Below are 21273 nucleotides of genomic sequence, written 5' to 3'. Positions count from 1 at the left end.
ATAACATGCAGCAGAATGAAGACCAGGTTCTGTCAGGTGTGAATCAAATGGAGGAAAATAAACAAATTACCCATGTATGAGGGAGTTTTAATAATGCAAGACTTCTAAACCAGTGAAGGTACAGTTTGTGCAGTGTAACTGGGAGCAAATACAGGCCAGTGAGTTATGAAGAACGTTCAGCTGCAAATATCAGCAGAGAGAATGTCTGGATGATTTCTGTTTAAGGTGTTTAACAAGATTTATTTATCATATTTATCACAATCTGTTCATCACACGGTGTGTTTAGTGTTTGGAATGATGGACAGATGTTTAAGTCATATGTTGCTTATGGTAAAAAATGCGGCAGCTTATGTTCTCTCTGCTGTATAGCTCTGCAAAATAAACATTAGTACTCGGAAAATGCTTATTTTGTTTCTATTATTTGTCCCTAATTTAGCTAGTTTTATTGTTCCACTCACTTCCTACATTAACGTCCTGTTTAAGATCATACACAGCATCTCAATCAGATTTTTACTAGGCCACTCCAAAATCTTCATTTTTTTTTTTTTATCTATTCAGAGGTGGACTTTTTGTTTGTGTGCTTTGGGTCATTGTCCTGCTGCAGAACCCAAGCACACCTGAGCTTGAGGTCACTAAGGAACAGATAGCCGGATATTCTTCTTCAGGATTGTCTGGTAAACAGTAGAATTCCTGGTTCCATCTATTACTGAAGTTTTCAAATTGTTGGTGCACGTCTTGCTGGCGCATCTGTGACCAAGACAGCAAGTCTTTGTGATGCATCAAGAGCCACGGTATACAGGGTAATGTCAGCGTACCACCAAGAAGAACCAACCACATCCAACAGGATTAACTGTGGACGCTGTGAGAGGAAGCTGTCTGAAAGGGATGTTCGGGTGCTAACCCGGATTGTATCCAAAAAACCTAAAACCACGGCTGATCAAATCACGGCAGAATTCAATGTGCACCTCAACTCTCCTGTTTCCACCAGAACTGTCCATCACCACAATCATTTTTTGTGGTTTAAATCCAGGTGTTTCAGTTTCATTGTCCAACCCCTGTATGTACAACCTAATTATTAACCATTAATACTCTTTCTTATAGACTGTTTATATTTTTAAAGTGGTAAATAGTTATATTAATTTAAATTATATGTATCTGATATTAAAGTTTGGTTGATAATCTGAAAAAATCTCTTTATGTTCAAAGACTGACTCCTGCAGTGAGCAGATCTTCATATGAGCTAGCGATGTTACACGGGTATTCCAAGGGTGAGAACATGTGAGTAGGTTTTGATGGAAGGTGAGTGAGCAGTATTTCTCTCTGCGCTGGGTTTTATGTCCGCAGGCTAACAGGGGGAGGGAGTAAATTACGAGCTAACCGTGAGCTCAGGGCGACTGACGCTTCTCTCTCCCAGCTCATTTGAAAAGTGGACAGGAGAGAATAATTGCAGCCTGGGAAACATTACGGCTAATGGTAATATTTCACCGGCCACCTCGAGACAAAGCTCGAGAACAATTTCAGCTCAGTGCAAGCGAGTGTTTGGCCCTGCGTTTGGCCCTGTGTTTGGCTCTGAGTGCGAGGACTACATCAGTCTTGGATGCACGGACAATTCTAGCCAGATGCTGCCGGTCACAATCATTGCATTACCATAGATTGCACTGTATGTATAATGTGGGTGGTAAAGCCTTCTTCTACGACAGATTGAACAATGTTAAATGCAGGCATTTAAAAAAAAAAAACTCTTCAGAAATGTAAAAAAAAAAACACCTTGCCATGAGCATGCTGGCCAGTGTTCAACTTTACTCACAAGATAACTCTGGTCACTCTATGGACACACCCCTATCTCTGCAGACACACTCTCAGAGATGCTTTATTATATTATTTTTATATTTCTACCCTTTTTTTGCATTAGTAGTTTATTTATCATTTGGCTAACACTTCCTATGAACCCTGTATTCATAATGCCTTATACGACATGCATAATACCTTATAATGACTGTAATAAGCCTTGATAATAAGGAATAATAAGTACTTACAGCCACATTCATAACACATTATAAACTACAAATGTAAGGGTTCATTAAGAAAGGGTTTATAATGCCTTATAATATAAGTAATGTGTAAGTACATTGTACAATGCTTGTGATTCCTTATAATGAATGTAATAAGCCTGTATAATAAGGAAAAATAAGTACTTACAGTGACTTTCTTAACACATTATATTCTTAAAATACCTTATAATGACTGTAATAAGCCTGTATAATAAGTAATAATAAGTACTTACAGCGACTTTCATAACACATTATAATCTACAAATGTTTATAAAGGGTTTATAAAGAAAGGGCTTATAATGAATTATAATATAAGTAATGTATAAGTACATTGTACAATTCTTAAAATACCTTATAATGACTGTAATAAGCCTGTATAATAAGTAATAATAAGTGCTTACAGCGACATTCATAACACATTATAAACTACAAATGTAAGGGTTCATAAAGAAAGGGTTTATAATGCCTTATAATATAAGTAATGTATAAGTACATTGTACAATGCGTATGATACCTTATAATGACTGTAATAAGCCTGTATAATAAGTAATAATAAGTACTTACAGCGACTTTCATAACACATTATAATCTACAAATGTTTATAAAGGGTTTATAAAGAAAGGGCTTATAATGCATTATAATATAAGTAATGTATAAGCACATTGTACAATTTTGTGTTGTAATGCACTATAACACAGATCTGGTATATGTTGGTATAATGCATTATAATATGCAGCTATGACTTCTCAAATTCTCAAAGCTTTTATAAAAGACACATTAACACATTATTAAGCCTTATATATAGTCATTACTGACTTTAAGTGAAGTGAAGTGTGTTTTTTAAACATGCCTTTTCACATGCCTACAGTAAGGCATCATAAAATGTATATTACGCTTAAAACACACTTCACTTAAAGCCAGTAAAGAGCATTCGTAATGCTTTATAAGGCATTACAGTGAGGCATAATAAAATTTACTTCACATAGAAAAGAAAATGAGGGTAAACACGTGGGCTACAGTTTGATATACTCACCACTGATCGGCAAAAGAGCTAGCGCTTAGCATAGTTAGTGGGTAATGCTAATGCTGCTCTAGCAGTGCTATCCGAGGTTAGCCGCACGCTACAGACTGATAATACCTCACCTCTAAACAGCGAAAAAGCTAGCGGCTAATGCTAATACTGCTTGAGAACTAAACTGAAACTCCTGTATAACGCTGTACTTCAGCAGAGTGGCTTTACTGCTCCTTAATACCTGACTGGTGGAATTAATACATAAGACACACTGACAATTTTGGGGAAAAATTAAAGGATTTTAAGTGCACCTTATAGTAAAAATACGGTACAAACATCGTCTGTGTCCAAATACTTTTGGACAGACACAGACTGCAGCTGTGAAGCAGCCCGAGTTAACACCTACAACTGTAGCCAGAATTTCACCCTGTAGCTAAAACGCCACTGAATGAATAAGCTGTAAGCTCCACGTGGCTATGCATGAGTCACACACACGTTTATACACACCAAAAAGAGATTAAGGACCCCGGGTGCCACATCAGCTGCTTTTCCTTCATGAATTCACACACTTTTCCACACTCATTGTGTTTGGAGTGAGAGCGTGTCAGCTAAAAACTGCAGTAAGTAAAGGAACAGGGTTCTGCACACAAGCGTAGGGCTGGAAGATATGGTCAAAATTTATATCACATTTATATTTCTTTATTCCGGTTGATATTATATGATTTTAATACTGAAATTAACAGTATAAATAACACTATTACCAGGCTATAATAGAGCCTAATAGAGCTCTGCCCTTTGTGCTCAGCTTGAATGCAGTAATATAAAGTGATGGCAGCTCCTTGTAATTCACATTAGTGAGTGAGAAATACTGTAAATAGTCTAAGGCTCAATCCCAGTTCATCCCTTGGCCCTACTACTTACCCCTACCCCTTCCAGTAAGAATTGGAGCAAACTTTTAAGCACCAGATAGATACGTCATCAGGAGCGCTTCAGTAAAGTTCAGTAACCTAGCTGCTGCTGATGATGATGATGGGTAACTAGTTAACTATAGGCCTTTTTTTTTGTTTTTTTTTCGTATGTCTTCAAAAAGGAGGGAGATGCAGAGGTGCAGCAGAAATTAATTATTATAGTCAATTCCTTAATTCCTCTGTGATGGGGAGCTGAAATTAGCTTTGATTAGCTTTCATTTTATTTTATTTAATTTTTCCCTTCCGCCTTAAATGCCGCAGCTTCTGCCGTTTGTTGAGCCATTTAAGGTGGAACAGAAAAGTTAGCTAGCTAGCTAGCTAGCTACTGAGACAAACTACTAGCAATCTTTTTTATGCTTGTTTTAAAGAATTTGACCTTAAAACATTGAAACTATATATTTAAACTCTGGTAAAATAGTGCTTATCGCCACTTTGTGTAAGGGGTAGGGCAGAGGGGTAAGGGGTAGGGGTAAGGGGTGAAATGGGCTTGGGCCTAAATCTCTGAGCTAATTTTAAATAGTTTAAAAACTTACTTGGTGATTCTAAGACACTCAAATAATTAATCTTCATTTAGGACAATTGGGATATTTGACCATATTTTGACATTTTAAACACCATTTCAAACCGAGGGGTATGAGAATCACTGCCAAGGTGATGAAACAAGCCAAAGTTCGCTAGCTAACTTTCCCGTTCCACCTTAAATGGTGCAACGAACAGCAGGAGCTGCAGCATTTTAGGCGGAATGGAAAAATTTAAAGCTCACCTTCCTCGAAAATCCGATTTTTCTTGTTTTTTGTGGAATACAGTAGGTCTCTCCGAGTTGAATGTGTACACCTGCACATTAAACTGTTTTGCAGCCCCCATTGTCTGCAGGAGCTAAGCAAAGAAATCCCCCCTCCCCCCCTCCGAAAAACGGGTGAATTTTGAATTATCTTTCTGCCTACGTAGGCAGAAACTCACAGACCAGCCCACCTTGGCTCGAGAAACTCCCAGAGGCGGAGCTGAAGCGACGCAACATCACCGCTCATCAGTTAGGAGGTGGGAGGCAGTGAGCGGCAGAGCGGTGGAGGGGCGTCACAGTGCTCCTAGCCAATCAGAGGAGAGATATTTGCATGCTGTTTGCATGTATGAATATTCATGACCAAAGCTGGAATCCGGTCATTTTGGACACACCCCTAAAACAGTCCATTAAAAAAGAGCTATACAGAGACACCTGAGCACTTTTTTTTTACAAAAACGGCTCACATGTCATTCATTCATACTAGAGACCACAACTAGACATTTTAAAATGAAAGAAGAAACGACGGATGGTGACCTTTAATAAAATAAAAAACTAATCAAAGCTAATTTCAGATACCATCACAGAGAAATTGAGGTATGGACAACATCTCCCACCTTTCTAAAGACAATACAATACAATAAAGCCCTAAAGTTAACTAGTTTATCAGCTGTAGGTAGGAGTGTGTAATATTGGAGTGGAGGACAGTGAGGGATGATTAAACGCAGTGTTTAAAAACTCCAGCAGCACTGCTGCTGCTGTATCTGATCCACTCACTGTACCACCAGCACAACACACACTAACACCTCATACACCTCATACACCACCACCATGCTAATCAGTGCTAATCACTGCAGTTCTGAGAAGAATAACGACCCACTGCCCAAAAAAATAAAATAATAATAAAATAATAATAATAATAATAATAACAATAGCTGTTCAGTGGTAGTTTTCTATCATGTATCACCTCGTGGGTATTGAAGAACAGGCTGAATAAAAAGAGAATAATGGGTGTAGAAACAAGAAGGTGGTCATAATATAATGCTTAACCAAAGTAGATCCATCGGTATGTACCGTATCCAGTAACACACACACACACACACACACACACACACACACACACACACCTCTTTTAAAAACTCCCCAAACTCTCAGCAACTCCAGCAGTGTGCCTCAACGCCGCATCCCTGGGACACGAGATACGCTTTCATTTTCTTGCTTCCTTTATTTTTATCTAGTCATCTTCCACACGGCCGCAGGCCAGAATAAGATCGGCTCCATAATTTAAAAGCAGAAGGCTTATAATTACTTTAAGGGAGAGGAATACACATGACCCGGTTCATCGTCAGATAAGCGTCGGAACGGGACCCAAAAAAACAGCGCTGTAAGACAAGCGGCAGAGTTAAACACAGCCCAGTTATTTAAGGTAACCTCTACAGACTGCATCTTTAGCATGTAGCTCTGAAAACAATTAAGAGACCACTGAATCAGTTTCTGAATCAGTTTCTCTGATTTTGCTATTTATAGGTTTATGTTTGAGTAAAATGAACAGTGTTGTTTTATTCTATAAACTACAGACAACATTTCTCCCAAATTCCAAATAAAAATATTCTCATTTAGAGCATTTATTTACAGAAAAGAGAAAATGAGAAATGGCTGAAATAACAAAAAAACGAGATGCAGAGCTTTTAGACCTCAAATAATGCAAAGAAAACAAGTTCATATTCATAAAGTTTTAAGAGTTCAGAAATCAATATTTGTTTGAATAACCCTGGTTTTTAATCACATCTTTTTTTCATGCATCTTGGCATCATGTTCCCCTCCACCAGTCTTACACACTGCTTTTGGATAACTTAGATAGCTGCTTTACTCCTAGTGCAAAAATTAAAAAAAGCAGTTCAGTTTTGTTTGATGGCTTGTGATCATCTAATAATCATCTTCCTCTTGATTATATTCCAGAGGTTTTTAATTTGGTAAAATCAAAGAAACTCATCGTTTTTAAGTGCTCTCTTATTTGTTTCCACAGATCTGTAAATGAACATAATAGAAATGGAATGGAACATAAATCGTTAATGGCAAAACACAGACTTAACTCAGTTATTAAAAGTTGGTTCAACTCAAAGATCTCTGTCTGGATGTATAGAATAGCTGTATCAACTCAATAAAATGAAGTATGTCTGATTAAACCGTTTTTTACACAACTCCAGCAAATCAAGTTATTGCGCTAACTCATTTACAACTATTAAAATTAAATAAATAGGCTGCAGTTATAAGAACTTCCTATCAAACTTAAACTTCCAGCATCAACTTATTTCATTTGAGAAAACTGATTGCCTTAAATTTGCCTTATTTAAGCTACACTAACTCAAATCAAACACTTGAAACAAACACTTTTTTTAAAGAGCAGCTATAAATGCGAGAAAGCAGCAAATCATTTTTGAGTTAGTTTGACTTTATCAGCATATGTGATGCCAGGGTTTTGTAATATTTGAGTTATATTAACTTGATTAGTTGAGAAATAAATGCAGTTAGGGTTTACAGTGTGTGTATTACAGACAGGAAACAGCATTTTTTTACATTGTTTCCATCACAGGAGATAATAATTCAGGTCTGAAAGGGTTAATGCTAATGAACGGAGTTATGGAATTATGAAAAACAGCAACACGTTCTGGTCTGTAGATGAAAAACATGAAAAACAGCTCTGCATTTATTTACACTAGCGTACGTACGAGAGGGCGCACAGGCGGAACAGCCATTTATACTCCCGAGCTCAACCCTCCACTCCCTCGGCAGCGTTTGACTACGGCAGCGACATCCTTAAGGAGTCATTTACGCCAACCACAAAACACACACACACACTCCGTCCCTGCGGACGCCGTGCTACTTCCTATTCATCCGCCGCATTGTTGGTGGAACTGCGGTGAAGACGAGCAGATTAATTATGAAAGGGATCCTGTAGGAAGCAGAAGAGCTCCCGCGTTCAGAACATGCCAACTTCTGGGTCTCCGCAGCAGGGCGGCCATGTTTTATTCAATGTTCCTCTTATGCGACCAGGAAAACAGGATATTCACAGTGTCACCCTGTCATTTCCGTCAACATGAAGTGGGCTGACATGCTGGGGGGGGTTGGGGGGGTGGATGGAGGATGGTGGAAGGTGGCAGAGGCTGCGGCACGCTGGTTAAGAAGAGTTAAACAGTGCCATGTATTTGCCAGCTTAAATATGCCCAGACATGTATAAAGTACTAGAGATTCAGACTTGAGTAAAAAGTACAAGTAGTCCATCCAAAAAGTCACTTAAGAAGAAGTTGAAGTGTACTTTAAGCATCAATGAAACTGAAACACCTGGTATTAGACCACAATAATTAATTATTAAGTTCTGGTGGAAACAGGAGAGTTGAGGTGCACATTGAATTCTGCATAATTTGATCAGCCGTGGTTTTATGTTTTTTGGATACAATCCGGGTTAACACCCGAACATCCCTTTCAGACAGCTTCCTCTCACAGCGTCCACAGTTAATCCTGTTGGATGTAGTTCTGTGGTTGGTCCTTCTTGATGGTACGCTGACATTACCCTGGATACCGTGGCTCTTGATGCATCACGAAGACTTCCTGTCTTGGTCACAGATGCTCCAGCAAGACGTGCACCAACAATTTGTCCTCTTTTGAACTCTGGTATGTCTGTTACCCATAATGTTGTGTGCATTTCAATATTTAGAGGAAAACTGTGCTCTTACCCTGCTAATTGAACCTTCACACTCTTACAGCTCTTACTGGTGCAATAATGTGCAATTAATGAAGATTGTCCACCAGGCTGCTCCAATTTAACCATGAAACCTCCCACACTAAAATGACAGGTGTTTCAGTTTCATTGTCCAACCCCTTTATATTATTACTGTGACACATTGTCTTAAAGCTCTATTTGGAGCCCAGAAGGAGGAAAAAAATGACAATATTATCATTTGTCGCAATAATTTCTGGGGCAATAAATCGTCCTGAATATGTTGTTATCATGACAGGCCTACAAATGTCCGTACTTTTTCTGCTGTTATGTGATGTATATTGATTTGATTGGTATGAAACAATATTTAAAAAAAAAATAACAATAGTTCAATTCCAATGACCTCATTATCATTGGACAGAGTGATGAGGGAGGCATGACTCAAAGAGAGCAAAGGTACCAATCAAGACACCAATAAAAGATAAACGCTCTCTGGCAGGATGGAAACAAACCTTTGCCTCGTAAAAGAAAAAAAAAAAGAAAAACGATCTTAAATCTTCACCCCAAAGAACAGGATCACAGTGGAGAGTTATGGTGGGAAATGTTCCCCGGCGCCTTTTATCTCCTCAGGTGATTCCGTGGGGTGGTAGCTTTGGACCGAAGTGTCCACGGCCTGTCTGCACACTGGAGACCTGTGCTAAGAGGTTCTGTCAGTGCTGTCAGGGTGGAGCAATCGGGCAGCGAGGAACGATCTGCTCTTACAGAGTCAGCCTCAGCTCCGCGGCGCGTCGAGATAAGAGTGAATTCTCGCTCTGCGCCAACAGCCCTTCAACCAGCGGATCAGAGAGGAGGTGAGGTGCTGTGGTTAAAAGCCCGGAAGGTTAATGTGGAGATGCTAATGAGAAGATTGGATCCACTTGAGAGTTATCTGAATATGAGCTTCAATGAAGCCTATCATACATCGCTAGATGCTAATCACGAAGTGTTGACTCAAAGGATGGCTTGAAATTGGCCACAATGGCATAAGTTGTAAGGTGTTATCTTGTGAGGGAGGTTGAACACTGGTTAGTGTGCTCATGGCAAGGCTACATAAATAATCGAAGAGTAGATGAGGACTGAAATAGTGGGTGGCAGATGGATGGGAAGTTAGGAAGACATTCAGCATTCCTCAATCCACAGTGATCCAGGAATATGTAATATAAGCCTTATAATACCTCCCACATTTTTGAAAAAACTGATTTTATGCAGTAGATGGCGTTCCTAGCAGGGAGTAATACCCAAATATCGGCCATTTCAGTCAAAACATGGAAAATCTAAGCTTGCTGTAAGTAAATGGAAGCGCTTTACTGACCCAAATAAAAGGTTTTCATGAGAGAAATGTGTGTAATTGTGTCCAGAATTACAGTTTTGGTTACTTAGCACCCCCAGCAGCAAGATCTACTACATTAGAAAGGTCGCCTATTACCGGCCACCTTAATTTTTACTTAAAATACCATATAATTGACTGTTCAAATATATAGCTAAGCATATATTTTATTAATAACAACTCTTTACATAATACTGCTGGCTGATAATCTGTGTCATAATATGTATTTTCGAATCGATCGGCTTATTAGTTTGGGGGACCGTGTCTCTGCATGTGCTGCCTATTGGAGACATGGCGTTTCTGCACTGTTCCTATGGAATCCAATGGCTCCCAGTGGTGTATAATGACATCACAATTGTCCTGTGTGGACATTTGTACACTGTTTACGTCAGGAAAATATGGCAACACCCTTCGACCCTTCGGCATCACTTCGATGTCGATGGCATCCTTAGTAGTGTCGCTTATGGCGCCTTATAATCTGGTGTGCCTCTTAGTCGGTAAGCAGGATTTCTTTGGAAGAGACCATAAATGAGCAGATATCCCAGTACTTTTCGTCCATATAGTGTCGATAAGTACTGTTTTTTACGGACTACAAGACGTATTATAAGGCGCACTATCAATGGACGTCTATTTTCTGGTCTATTTTCATTCATAAGGTGCACTGAATTACAGACTACAGTCCTATATATTTATCTCTGATTAGCGAAAGAGCTAGTACCGGGTTAGCAGCTAAAGCTAATACTGCTCCAGCCTTGGTGCTGGAGAAACTTCACTGAAGCTCCTGTATAACACTGTACTTCAGCAGAGTGGCTTTACTGCTCCTTAATACCTGACTGGTAGAATTACATATACATAAAGAGCAGCAGATTAAAAGGTGCACTGACAATTTTTGGGAAAATTAAAGGATTTAAAATGCACCTTATAGTCTGAAAAATACAGAAATATGGTAAATATAAAATTAGCGAGAGATTGCAATAGGCAGGGCAAACGAGAGAGAGAGAGGGAGAGAGAAAGAAAGAAAGAAAGAAAGAAAGAAAGAGAGTATGTATCTAATGAATGTCCCTTTAGCCCGGATCACTTAGATGGCAGTGGAGGATTTGTTGCTTCGACACAGCAGTTCTAATGAACACACACACACAAACACACACACACACACACACACTCAAACCTCAGCTTTTATCAGCTGCATGACTGCGCTCTATGAAAAAACACGTCTCAATGAGAGAGCCAGGGGCCTGTCTGTAAAATCAGCTCAGCTCCCCTGACTGCCTCTTCTGGTGTCCCATTGATTTAGGATTTTCACCAGGATTCTCAAGGCGAAGCTTTGAGTTTAAGGAAATCATCACAGGCTTTCAGAGTGGTCCGGGGCGACCCGGGAGAGGGGGAAGGGGGTACAGGATGACGCCATGCAGCTTAACACACTCCACTGCAGTGAGTAACGATACAAGAACAACACACAAGCCCCCGCTTCACATCGCAGGACGCACAGCGCAGACTCGCAGAGATGCCGAGGCAGTTAGCGACGGCCTCAGAGGTGTGATGCCGACTGCAGCGGGAGACGCCGGGCTGCAAAAGACTCAGCGTTCCCCATCCACCACCCCTGCAGGGCCAATCACACGTGTGTTATCATGCTAGGAGAGAGAGAAGTGTAGTAAGGGTGGGAGTCAGCAGTGGTCCCACAAGACGTAGAGAAGGGTAACGTAGTACAAAGTAGAACACTGCAGTATTGCAGTTACTTTATTAAAGAATACACTGCTCACATGTCTAAACTTGAGTCGATGCCCCTGTTCTTGCCAGAAAAGATTGTCATAACCTCCTCAGACGGCATGAAGAATCAGCCCGAGCTTGGCTGGAAAAATTGGCAGGAAAAATTGAGTCAAATGTGGTTTATGCTTGGGAAATGGATAGTTGGCAGAAGCAGATTGAGCCGATTCTCATATTATACTCAGCAACCAGAGTGCTGGCACATGCAGCTCAGGCCAAATGTTGTATTTCACTCAGCAACCGTGGTGTTGGCAAAAGAAGCTTGGGCCAATTGCTGTATTGCAGCTCAAGCCGATTGATGTATTATACTCAGCAACCAGAGTGCTGGCACATGCAGCTCAGGCCAAATGTTGTATTTCACTCAGCAACCGTGGTGTTGGCAAAAGAAGCTTGGGCCAATTGCTGTATTGCAGCTCAAGCCGATTGATGTATTTTACTCAGCAACCAGGGATCTTGGCACATGCAGCTTGGGCCGATTCTTATATTATACTCAGCAACCATGGTGTTGGCAAATGCAGCTCTTGCCAACTACTGTATTATACTCAGCAACAGTGGTGTTGGCAAATGCAGATTGGGCTGATTCTCATATTATACTCGGCAACCAGGGTGTTGGCACAGTCAGCTCAGGCCAATTGATGTATTATACTTAGCAACCGGGGTGTTGGCCCATTCAGCTTGGGCCAATAGCTGTATTGCGGGGTGTTGGTCAATACAGCTCGGGCTGATTCCTATATTATACTCTGCAATCGAAGTTTTGTTGCCCAGATGTGAGTCAAGCATTTGAGCCAGAACTCAAACCAAAGTTGGGCCAATGCAACTCTGAGAAATAAAAAAATAAGTTCCTAACCACTGTTTACTGGGAGAATCCCACAAGATAACACCTGTTCTGACTAGGGTTACACCAAATATTTGTCAACCAAAAATATTTAGCCCTAAATAAGGAAAAAATGCAAAAGTCATATTGCAGTGTTTCCTCCAGAATTCCTCTAGAAACAAAGAAGTGGTGTGCAACATTTCTCTTGTCCCTACTCTCCTTCTTCATCCAGGTTCCCTCATTTCAAATTAAAAGCCCTCTCTCCAATCCATTGATTGAATAACTTGGTCTATACTCAATATATTTAGGTAGTCAGCTGACCTCATTCTTTGAGATCCCACATTGGTTTCCCATTGGTTTCCGCAAAAAATTAAACCCAGTAATCAACCTTTTGAGATTGAGTCAGTTGGATTAGACTGGGTTAGGACTATAAAACTGTAGGATAGAGGAGATCCAGGTTTTTAAATGTCCATCATGGTAAAAGTAAAGCTTCACCAAACTTGCCCATCTCCCCAATGAAAACATTTTTAGCTTCCAACAGTCTGCTGCCGCCATCACGCCAGCCAGATAATCTCAGACATCTCTGCAGAAAGCTCTTTGATCATTCAGATCATTCACAGCCGTTCCCGAAAGGCTGACAAATCACACACGAGAATCTGCAAGAACCGCGAACATCCACGCACTGAAGTGTACTAAAACCCCAATATCCCTCCCAGTTCTCACTCAAAAGAGACACAATTACCAATTCTGCCAATTTCACAACACCCTACAGTGCTGCCGCGATGATGACCGCAGTTCTTTCATACGCCACCGCCAGCCGGCGAGAGAAACAGAACGAGAGAGTGAGATAAGCAGAGGGAGACCCAAAGAGACAGAGAGGAAGCGAGGAAACGAATGGAAAGCAAGATAAAAATAAAGAGAAACAGAAACAGAAGGGAGCAGAACGGAGGGAAATGAGGGAATGAAAAATAACAAGAATAAAAGAAGAAGAAGACCTCCCGAACAGTCCGTTAACCTCCAGCACGTCCTACTATTTACGCACTGGTGCAGAAACAGCATATGGACAGTGTGTAGCAGAGCTAGAACCAGGCCTCTCAGACCTTTACCCTCAGACTCAATGCAGCATATGCTATTGAAGCTGTGAGTTACTGGAGCTGTAGGTTTACATTGTTGACATGGTTTTGAACGTTGACAAATACTAGTGGTTATAGCCAAGTGGACAACATTTTATCTGGCTACAGTGAAGTTTATACACAATTGGGTCAGGCTGCTGTCAAGTTTGGACTAAATTTTATATGGCTACAGTCAAGTTCAGCTTGACTTTTGTTTGGCGATGGTCAAATTTGACAGATTTTCTTTTGTCTACAGTCAAATTGGGGAAGAACTCTGTCTGACTACAGTCAATTTCACATAGAATTTTGTTTGGCTACAGTCAATTTCAGGCATAATTCTTTTGGCTTTGGCTCAGTCCAGAATTGTGTTTGGCTACAGTCAAATTCACATAGAATTTAGTTTTTCTACAGTCAATTTCATGCATAATTCTTTTGGTTACAGTCAAATTTGCACACAATTTCGTTTGGTTAAAATAAAATTTGAACCCAATTAAAGTCTGGTTTAGCTTGTTTCTGTTTGGCTGCAATCAAGTTTGGACAATATTTGTTTGGTTATAGTACAAGTTCAGCTTGATTTTCTTTGGCTATAGTCAAGTTTGGACACAATTTTGTTTAGTTACAGTTTAGCATGGTTTTGTTTAGTAACAGTCAGGTTTGGACAACATTTTGTTTGGTTATAGTCAAGTTCAGCTTGATTTTGTTTGACTGTAGTCAAGTTTAGACAGTTTTGTTTGGCTACAGTCAAGTTTAGACAGTTTTGTTTGGGTAAATTCAAGTTTAGACACAATTTAATTTGGTTGAATTCAAGTTTAGACAATTTAATTTGGTTACAGTCAAGGTAAGCCAATTTAATTTGGTTTAAGTCAAGTTTAAACACACTTTTGTTTGGTTACAGTCTAGTTTAGCTCGTTTTTTTGGGCTGTAGTCAAGTTCACATTTATTTTGTTTGGTTACAGTCAAGTTTGGACACAATTTCGTTTGGTTACAGTCAAGTTCAGCTAGATTTTGTTTGGCTATGGTCTAGTTCAGGTATCATTCTAAATGGCTGAAGTCAAGTTGGTAAAAAATATTGTTTGGCTTCAGTTTGGAGAGAATTTTGTCTGACTACGATCCAAATTTGGGCATTTGGACTTTTATTTGGCTATAGTCAAATTCAGACATCATTCAATACATTTCTGTTTTGCTACAGTATAGAAAAAAATCTTTGGCTACAGAAAAAAGTTTTTGTCTGTCTAATTTAAGTTCAGAAAATGTGCAAAACATTAAAATGAAAAGCCAGCTTTTGGATAAATATATATTTTTTTAATCTGGTTACACAAAAAAAAAACTGGTACATACATAAATCTTAAATCAAATTCATAATAAGATATTTTAAAAGCCTTAAGTAAGATGTGCGTAGTATAAAATACTGTATATTTTTGGTTATCACTGGGGAACTTCTGCAGTGTGTAGAGCAGAATGATTGAAGGGCAGATGATGAAAATCCTAAAGAAGGGAAGTGAGGCTCTCCACCTCGACGAGTGTGTTATGAAAGATGTCAGAGTCTGGGCAGAGACACACAGCTGGATGATGATGGCTTTATGAGCTGAGGACAGGCTTTATGACTTCATGACAGAACCATTAGGAAGTGCAGCTTCAAAAACTCGCTGCACTCGAACCTAAAGGGACCCTAATGTTTGTGCCAGGTTTGGTCTTTTTCCAACAGAGGTTCTGACGTACAGAACATGTCCAAATGTTTGTGGACACCCTTGCTAATAAATATATTTAGCTACTTTAAGTTGCTGCCAGTTGCTAAAGTTGCTCTGTCAAATTTGAGCAGGATTATGTTTAGATGTATCTGAAATGCTACATTTTATAAGGACTCATTTGATCAGAATTTTGTTGACCTAGGCTCTGTGCAGCATAGTCCAGTGGGCTATGCACTGCCACTATGACTGGGAGATCGCTAGTTCGAATCCTGGTCATGCAGCTTGCCATCCGCTGCCGGAGCCCTGAGAGAGCACAATTGGCCTTGCTCTCTCTGGGTGGGTACAGTAGATGGCGCTCTTTCCCCTCACTCATCACTCCTAGGGTGATGTGGATCAGCACAAGGCTGCATCTGTGAGCTGATGTATCAGAACCAAGTCACTGTGCTTTCCACTGAGCGTTAGTGCTGTGATGTGATGCTTCTCGGCAATGCTGCATCAACAGCAGCTAAAAAAGAGGCGGAGTATCTAACTTCACACGTGTCAGAGGAGGCGTGTGCTAGTCTTCACCTTTCTTGTGTTGGGGCATCATTAGTGATAGGGGTAGACCTAGGGATTAGGGCTGCACGATATTGGGAAAAAAAATTACATTGCTAATGTTCTTTTTTCAAAGATATACATCACAATATTAAACAATGCAGGGCCCATGATGTCACCAGCCCTGCCCCACCTGTGCGTTGTCTTGCATCTGGACCGAACAAGAGAGTTGAGTCAGGGGCGAGCTTTCAAAACCCCAGGAAAACAGCAAAACAACAGTAATCGGCCCTTATGCTTGTGCTTCTCAGGCAGCAAGAGCCTGTCACTCACACAGACACAGAGACAGCCCTGTGTATCTACTTCTTGTGTGAACAATCGAACACTGCAACATGACGTGTTTGATTTAATTGCCTTAAGTGACTTTGCACGTCCTGTGGCGTGACTATTGCGCATTCGCATATCGTGATGACGATGCTTAAACGATATATATCGTGCAGCCCTAGTCCTAATGATCTAATGGGTAATTAGCCTTGTAAATTACATTTTTTCAGTAGAATCGTTGATCTACAGTTGGGTACAGTTGGGTTTGAACTGTTAAGTGTGAACTTGGTGCTTTTGGGTCGAACCTGGTTCTCTGGGATTTTTTTTTCAAATTCGGAATCAACACTTCCAACCCGATTTAAGCTCCATTACCCAGGTGGCCCTTTGTAGCCCTTGGGGATACGCACACACCGGATCACACAGCTCTGAAAAGCCGGCTCGCTGTCACCTGGCCTGCCCGCTGGTGGTGGCAGGAGCAGCTGGGCTATTTAAAGAAGCGTGTGGTCCGGTCAGCAGTCAAATCAGCGCTGAAGAGGAGAGCAGGGGCTAAAAACGGGCTGGCACTGAGCGAGCTTTATTAATAATTACACAGCAAAGACGACAGCCAGGAGGCACACACACACATATATATATACACACATATATACACACATACAAATATATGTGACTCCTGGGAGGAGTCATAGCCTCTCATACACCCAAAACACCTAAAACGCCCAGCCTCTCTGTCTCTGTAACAGATACTGTCTCCAGCATTCATCTCCAGGGACAGATACAGCCTCCTGACCAATAAGCTGTCACTTCACTTTTTCTACTCATTCATTCACTGACTGAACACTGACCCATTATCAAACCGTATTCGTTTTATGTATTAATATCTTATTATTTAAGTTTTTTTTAATTTCTGTTTTCAGTATCCAGTCAAATGTTGTTTTTTCAAAGGTTAGTCAAGTTGTAGTAGAATGTTTTATTTAGGTTTAACTCAAGTTTTGGAAGACTACGATACCCAGCATGCACCACACACTGACATCACACCTATGCTCGATCGCATGACACTGCACACAGCGCCTCCACTAAGCCAATCACCAGAGTATTGAGATCACCTGTTGCCTGCATTCTAGTTTCCCTCGATTTTTGCCTGATCCTCGTTTTTTCCTCCTCATCTTTGACCCCTGGACTGTTAATCATGTTTGGTATGTTTGCTATGTTTATTCTCTCTGGCTGCTGTTTACCAGTAATGACCCTATTTGTTTTGATTACAATTTGTACTGTGGTTTTATTTAATAAAGTCTTTCATTCTCATCTCCTTGTGTTTGGCTCCTGTCAAGCCATGACAATAGTGAAGTTTGAAAAAGAATTCTGTCATAGTTTATTTAGATTTGTACAGAATTTTGTCAGGGTCTCATTTTTAACAGAATTGTGATGGGCTGTAGTCAAGTTTTGGGTTCAGTCAAATTTGAACAGATTTGTTTCAGTGTTTACTCAAGTGTAGAAAGATTTTTAGTTAAGAAAAATAGAATTTAGTCAGGGTTTAGTCAAATTTAAACAAAAATTTGTCAGATTTTAGTCAAATTCACACAGATTTTTTTTAGGAACCAGTGAAATGTTGAATTTCCAGGGTTAAGTCAAGTTTTAACACATTTTTTTAGCTTTACCTTTTTTTTCAAGTTTTGGAAGTAGAGTCAGGTTCAGACAGACTTATATATGCCTATATATCAACGAATTATGTCATACTTTATTCAGATTCATACAGAATTTTTTTTTTCATGGTTCAGTCTATTCTAGTCTCATCTTTTTAACTAGTTGTCAAGATCAGACAGAATTGCGATGGACTGTAGTCAAGTTTGTTAGTATAGTAAAGGTTTTTAGGAAAGAATAGATAGAATTCTGTCAGGGTTTAACCAGATTCACAGATAATGACTTTATTCTTTGTTAAGACGCACAAAGTGCTGCATTGTTAAGATACGAATGTGCCAAAGTCAGAGCTCAGCTGGTTCTTAAAGTTGTAGTATATACTGTTTATTTATTAAAAAACACATCCATGATTAATTAAGAGAATTCATACATGGCTTTTGTGCGTTTCGAGCCATGCAAGGCATACTTTTCCCATCGTTATGATAGCAAAGACACACCGACACGCCCTAAATCCATCTGTGTGATCCGCAACTGTCCGGTGTGCTTTAGAATGCTTTTTTTCTCTAGACACAGGTAGCGAACACTGTCGTCACAGATGCTGCCCTTGCTAATGGTGTTCCGGTTTGAGGTAAGACTCCTGGCGTCGGAGCAAGAGGAGACATCCGCAATAAAACATGATAAAGCACGAGCTTCATCACCGAAAGAGCCTCCGCCTCACACAAACACCTCCATTACCGGCTCTGAGCGTGAAAAACCTTAACTCTGGGAGTTCAGCCGAGGCGTGGTGAACGACAGAACGCTCAGGCCTCCGCTGTGTCCTTGAGTTTCTGCAGCACCGGTAAGGATAATACACCTCCGCCCATGTTAGACAGCTCTTTGAATGGGCTGGTTTAATAGTGCGTTCAATGCTGGATGTCCTTGATGGGTTTCTTTGTGTGGTTGCAGGAACTGTGTGTACTACCAATGATGGAGCTCGGCGTGACTGCTGGAGCTGTTGCCGTGCAGAGTCGCGGCGCATCGCCTGAAACGCTCAGGGATGGAGTGAAAAGAGAGAGTCACGGGCTGCGTTACCTAAAAGCCTCGCCCCAAAACAAATCTCGACTTCTGGCCCCGTCGTGAGGATTTATCAAAAGCAGAGTCGCTCCACCGCCGACGAAAAAAAACAATCCGTCCTCGCCGTTCTGCTGCTGAATCACTGGAGGCGCTCTGACCCCCCACATAATTAATCTGGCCCAGACTGACCGCTGGAGGGGGGGGGCACTTTCACAGCACTGTGAAAAAGCAGCACTAAGAAACAGCCATGAACCCACATCCACACACATCTACGCAATGAATGGTGGCTCTAAAATGATGATGCGTCGAGGCACGCCCTTAGAGAACCGATCGTCCGTTTTCTGAAACCAAACCTGCAAAAATAACAGATCATACCCGCAGTAATCTACAGAGTTGTATGCGTTGTAGGGTTGGGCTCCATTGATCAAAACTCGTCGATGGACAGAAGATTAGATTGAAATGAATGTATTATTGCACATACACTGCCTGGCCACGATAAGCTTCTGCAACGTCACAAGATTTAATTTAATCCAGTCTTGCTGGATTCATTTTTCCACCAAGATCTTGCAGCAGCATTGATGATGGTAGAGTCTGACCACTGCACAAAGCAGCTCTTCTCCATCCAGCACTTTATCCCAAAGATCCTCAATGAGGTTAAGATCTGGACATCTGAAAATGATGATCTCATGCTCCCTGAACCCTGAACTCTTTCACAATTCCAGCCCCATGAATCCTGATGTTGTCTTATCTTGGAATATGGCCGTGCCATCAGGGAAGGAAAAAATAATCTATTGATCCAGGAATAACCTGGTCTATATTCAGTATATTCAGGTATTGAGGTCAGCTGACCTCATTCTTTCAGCACATACTGTTGCTGAACCTAAACCTGCAGACCAACTGCAGCATCAACCATCAACCCAACATCATTTACTTACTTACATCCATGTGGAGACTTTTTTATATAATATTACTGTTTTTCAAACATATATTTGCACAACTTGCTTTTTCTTCAGACAAAAAGCTAAGCTACGCTAAGCAAGCACAGGTAAGCTAAGCTTAGCGGTCTAATGTGCTGAAAAAAGTTTGGGTGACATAAAAAAAAAAATCTGTTTTTATATTTTCCCAAAAGTTACACTCTCCACAAACTGATTTACGTACTAAAATTATTATAAATAATTAAATAATTAAAGTCCTAAAAGGTTCTAAAGGTGGTCTAAATATGTTTCAGCTATTGTTGTTTTTTTTTTTTTTTCTGTGTATCTTTAGTGATGTTCCTAAAAGCAGATAAACAGAACATACAAAGAAAACCAAAAAAAAAACAAATAACACCAACAAAACAACACGTTCTTCTGGTCATTTTTAGATAAGCCCTAACTCTAAATCGGTTCCAGTCCCGAGCCGAACAATAACAACAGACACAGCAACAAAAGAAGAAGAACAACACCAGGCAGAATTCCAGGCAGAGCGCCAGAAAAACAAAAGCCATGACGAAAGCACTGGTTGGCAGAGTGATTAGGTTTGTTGGGGCGGGTATTAAATGAATAGATGATCTAAATAACGTTCCCAGCAGGGATGTGTGAGAGTGTGTGTGTGTGTATTTAAGTGTGTGTGTGTTATCCACTATGCTAGATGAGAATGTGCTGCATAGATCTCGCAGGGAAGCCGCAGAGATCAATACCCGGCCTGACCGCTGTGTGACTGACCGCACAGAAGCCAAATGCAGTTTGATGGGAACACTTTGACTGCCATATGCTGGCAGGCCAAGAGGACACGAGCTCACAGCTAGAACCCCACCATCAGCCCCGAGCACAGCCCTGATTTATCTTTTTTATCTTGGGTTGCTGGATTATTTCGGTGTTCGAATAATCTGTTGGTTACTTTTCTGATTAGTCGATTAGTCCTGTTTCTGTTTTTTAAATTACATTACATTACATTACATTTGGCAGACGGTTTTGTCCGAAGCGACTTACAATAATGAAGTACAAAAGTAATAGAAGTTTAAAGGTAAAAAACATCTTCAGATAGGGCTTAAAGGAGGTCGAGGGGAAATAATGGGATAGAGGATAGTGAAGGAGGGGAAGAAGGAAATGAGGGTAGAAGTAGTTAGTGTGTTAGAGGTGTTAGGAGAGTAAGTGCTCTTTGAAGAGCTCTGTCTTCAGGAGTTTATTAAAGATAGTGAGAGATTCTCCTGATCTGGTAGTAGAAGGTAGTTAGTTAGAGGTGTTAGGAGAGTAAGTACTCTTTGAAGAGCTCTGTCTTCAGGAGTTTATTATTAAAGATAGTGAGAGATTCTCCTGATCTGGTAGTAGAAGGTAGTTAGTTAGAGGTGTTAGGAGAGTAAGTGCTCTTTGAAGAGCTCTGTCTTCAGGAGTTTATTATTAAAGATAGTGAGAGATTCTCCTGATATGGTAGTAGAAGGTAGTTAGTTAGAGGTGTTAGGAGAGTAAATGCTCTTTGAA

At 40.4% G+C, this 21273-nt stretch overlaps 1 protein-coding gene and 1 long non-coding RNA gene across 3 annotated transcripts in view; one reads left to right on the top strand and one right to left on the bottom strand.

The window, feature by feature from the left end:
• grin2aa (glutamate receptor, ionotropic, N-methyl D-aspartate 2A, a) overlaps positions 1-21273 on the bottom strand; it is a 255009-nt gene that overhangs the window by 192570 nt on the left and 41166 nt on the right. The window lies entirely within an intron of this gene.
• The window catches only part of LOC125784385 (uncharacterized), a 247625-nt gene that overhangs the window by 209099 nt on the left and 17253 nt on the right, over positions 1-21273 (top strand). The window contains exon 3 of one of the 2 annotated variants that reach the window (XR_007427167.1): positions 884-1093. The exons of the other annotated variant lie outside the window; for it this stretch is intronic. This is a non-coding gene — a long non-coding RNA (uncharacterized LOC125784385). Of the gene's footprint in view, positions 1-883; positions 1094-21273 lie in introns of those variants that run through there. 2 annotated transcript variants of the gene reach the window in all.

The sequence above is a fragment of the Astyanax mexicanus genome, chromosome 19 (assembly GCF_023375975.1).
Source record: "Astyanax mexicanus isolate ESR-SI-001 chromosome 19, AstMex3_surface, whole genome shotgun sequence".
Taxonomy (NCBI): domain Eukaryota; kingdom Metazoa; phylum Chordata; class Actinopteri; order Characiformes; family Acestrorhamphidae; genus Astyanax; species Astyanax mexicanus.
This window is presented reverse-complemented; position numbering and strand designations above follow the sequence as displayed.